General features: G+C 59.5%; 1 long non-coding RNA gene across 2 annotated transcripts; it reads left to right on the top strand.

The window, feature by feature from the left end:
* The first annotated feature begins 1,088 nt into the window (after nt 1-1,088).
* LOC108285666 lies at nt 1,089-3,355 on the top strand. 2 transcript variants are annotated; one of them, XR_005196140.1, is made up of 3 exons: nt 1,089-1,469; nt 1,616-1,774; nt 2,994-3,355. It is a non-coding gene; the product is annotated as an uncharacterized LOC108285666 (long non-coding RNA). The 2 variants fall into 2 exon arrangements; XR_005196141.1 differs by having other exon boundaries at nt 1,089-1,388.
* Nucleotides 3,356-3,758: the final 403 nt, after the last annotated feature.

Genomic DNA, 3,758 nt, shown 5'->3' on the forward strand with positions numbered 1-3,758 from the left:
CAAGTGGGGGCCAGGCGGGGCGCACGAGGGCGGCGCCAGCACCGCGCGATCCGGGTCACGTCGGTGCGGGGGAGGGGTCGGAGCGCCGGCCGCGGCCTAGGGCGTAGATGCGGGGCGCCCGTAGGGGTGCGGCGTGGGGACCACCGCGGGGCCAGTCCCACCGGGCACGGGGTCCCCCCTATATCCGCTCCACTGCCGCCCGCCTGGGCTGGCGTTTCCCCAGCGAGAGCGCGGAGTTTGCGCAGCGCCCCTCGCCCACGCCGCCGCCTGGTCCCGGGGCGCGCCTACCCGGAGCCGAGGTCCCGGACTCCCCAGTCATCGCGACTCTTCCGGGGATTCCTCGCCCCTTCGCGGTGGGACCAAGGCCCGAGTGGGGCCGGGCCAGGGCAGGGTGGGGGGTACTGTAAAAAAGCAAACAGAAACCACTGGGGGCTCGCCGCGACGCCCAGTGGGAGGGCCTCTCCCCTGGAAAAGGGAAGAAACCCAGATCCTGGACTCGGGTGTAGGGGATGTCCCGGGTCTGGACCTGCTGTCTCTGCGACATTGGCAGTCCGGAGAGCTCGGAGGGCCAATGCAGCCCCGGATTCTAGAAGACGCGAAAGGACTTCTAAAGCCAGGAACCGGCACCCGGCCACAGCCACCTCTCGCCGGCCCGGCGCCCCGCCCCCACTCACCGCGCCCCCAAGTTCCGGCGCCGCGGGCTGCGGGGCTGACCTGGCTCCGGGTGCCTCGGGGCCCGAGGCCCGGCCCTGCACGGCTCTCGGGTCCCAGGTGGCTGGTGTAGGAAGGGACGCTGTGGGCGCGCGGCGCTCGGGAGCCGGGTGCGCCACGGTGGGGACCTTGTGCCGGGCAGGGCTTGGCTCAGCCCAGGGGCCGGGGCTCAGCTCCCCGCACCGGCCTTAAAGATTCCGGGAGAGGCAAAGTCGGACGCGGGTCCTGAGCACCAAGCTGCAGGGGGGAGCTGGGGCAGCCCCCGAGGCGCGCGCCCTGCATTTCCCACCGTTTCCACGCTGCCCTGCGCGCGCGGTGGGGAGCCCTTGGGGTGAGTAGGAGGGCGCGGGCAGGGGCAGAGCCGAAGACCTCCCGCCACTATGCAGACGGGGCTCCCCACCCACCCTCCTGTCCCAACCACTATAGATCCCAGCCAGTGCGCCCCGCGACCCTCCCAGGAGAAGCTGCCCCGGGACCACTGCGTCCCGGTATCAAGAGGACAGAAAGTCTCTCTGTGCCTCCTTTTGGAAGGGTTTCTGCCCTCGGGGTTGTTACGGGACAGAAACGGTTTTATCTGAAACTAGCCCTTCTCGCACACTCATGGTTTGCAGAACTCCGAACCTCGCCGCCTAGATCTCCACCTGCGCAAAACCAAAGGGCGGATTCTCCTCCCTGGGGTGAGAACGGGAGACTCATTCCTCCTGCACTGGGAGAAAGCGACTCTTCAGGAGGAGGACAGGGAAGCTAATGCTACCCTGGTGCGTAATCACATTTGGGCACCCTCGGAGGCCTGAGAGGAGGCCAGGGGTGACCTGCCCCCATTCTCACGGTGGGGTCGGGGGTGGATGGTGAGCTCATTCTCAGAGGTGTCTGTGCTGAGCTCATGTTTTCCAAACTCCTGCAGGATTCTAGAACAGTCCTAGAGAAGCAGTGAGCCAGCCTCAGGCGAGAACGCCCAGGCGCAGGTGGATGGCCGCAGGTCAGGCCTACTTTTCCTACACCTGTTGCTGGGGCGCATTTCCACAGCCACTCTCAGCCCACGGTGCCTGTCACCGCCAGGCAGGTAGGCGAACCGCTTCTCAGATCCTCAAAGACTCAGAGGGATAAAAGGAGGCAGATGGGTCCTAGAGGCAGCCCATGGCAAGGGAGAAGTCTGGTTTTTTTACACGGAGTTTCGCTGTTGGCACCCAGGCCGGAGTGCAATGGCACGATCTCGGCTCACAGCAACCTCCACCTCCCAGGTTCAAGTGATTCTCCAGCCTCAGCCTCCCAAGTAGCTGGGATTACAGGCACCCACCACCATGCCCAGCTAATTTTTGTATTTTTGTAGAGCCAGGGTTTCACCATGTTGGCCAAGTTGGTCTCCAGCTCCTGACCTCAGGTAATCCACCCGCCTCAGTCTCCCAAAGTGCTGGGATTACAGGCGTGAGCCACCACGCCTGGCCGAGGTCTGTTTTTGTGATCAGACAAAAGTGGGTTCCAACCCTGACTCACTACAAGGCCTTGGACAATGTGCCAGCATCTCCCCAAACTCCCCCTGCATCCAATCTTCAAACAGCCCTTTGAGATAAGTTCTAGGTCGGCTCCATTTACAGTGAGGAAATTAGGGCCTGAAAGGTAAGACTGGGTTGGCCACCAACGCAGGGAGGAGAGTGGTAGTGGACCCACGACCCAAGGTGGTGCCCGTGGGTTCCCCAAGCCCTCACCCCTTACACACCTGCCATCCTGCCTGAACTTCGCAAATTGCTTCCCCACTCTGAGGGTGTCCTCACATATACCGACAGCATCAGGCTCCTGGTATGCAGGCAATTAGTACTGTGGAATGAATGAATGAATGAAATGAAATGAATGGACACCTCCCTACCCTCAGGGTGATGATAAGGATTGCGCAAGACAGAGTGACTGCACACAGAAGTCGCTCTTCTAAAAAGTCTCTATGAAGCAGCTGTAGTGTTCCAGGCATTGAGGGGACACGGGTTCTCCCTTCCCCAGAGCATTCCCCGTGGAGGTCCCCACCCTTGTGGGCTCTTTTCTTCTTGCTTCCTTTCACAGCCACCAAAACACCTGGACCTGGACAGCTAACAGTAGGATGAATCCGCTTTAGAGACACCAGACTCTGCCAACTAGAGAATTGAAATAACCTGATTCTTACCCACTTTCCCATCCAGAGAGGCCACACCAAGTCTAGGCCTCATTTTTTTTTCTTTAAACATTTTTGTGTTGACAAAGACTGTTTTATAAAGGCCTCGCTGTCTGCTAAACTCTGTCTCACTTCTTCCCAGCCCTGCCAGGCATGAGGACACCAAACCCACCTATATCTCAACTAAAATCCATCCAGCATCAAGATTTCCACATCTGAGCTTACACCTTTAACCTACAGGCCACAGCAAAGAGGGCTTTGGAGAAAGGGAAGCACAGAGGTAGCATGGACAAGCCTCAATTAACCACTCCTGTCGCAGCACACCCACCTCCCCAGACACGGTGCACAGTGGTCCCTCAGGAAGCCTTTCTTGAGTCCTGCATTTAACCACAGAGGCCCAGAGGCCCAGAGGCCCAGACATGGTGGTGACTGCCTGCTCAGCCTGTCCCCACCATTTTTTTTTTTCCCGAGACAGAGTCTCACTCTGTTGCCCAGGCTGGAGTACGTTGGTTGGCACAATTTCGTCGACTCGCTGCAACCTCCACCTCCTGGGTTCAAGTGATTCTCCTGCCTCAGCCTCCTGAGTAGCTGGGACTACAGGCACCTGCCACCATGCCCAGCTAATTTCTGTGTTTTTACTAGAGATGAGGTTTCACCACATTGGCCAGGCTGGTCCTGAACTCCTGACCACAAGTGATCCACCCGCCTTGGACTCTCAAAGTGCTGGGATTACAGATGTGAGCCACTGTGCCCTACCAACCTCCCCCTCTGAGAGTACCTTTTTACCTTGGATGAGAAAAATGAACTCAATAAAGTGCTTGGGAAAGAAACATCCCAATCCAAGCCAATGGGAAAGCCCGGCAAGGAACCCAAGGAGCATGCATCTCCAGCGAGCCCATGGCGCCAT

This window comes from Cebus imitator, unplaced genomic scaffold, assembly GCF_001604975.1.
Source record: "Cebus imitator isolate Cc_AM_T3 unplaced genomic scaffold, Cebus_imitator-1.0 Scaffold15, whole genome shotgun sequence".
NCBI classification, from domain to species: Eukaryota; Metazoa; Chordata; class Mammalia; order Primates; family Cebidae; genus Cebus; species Cebus imitator.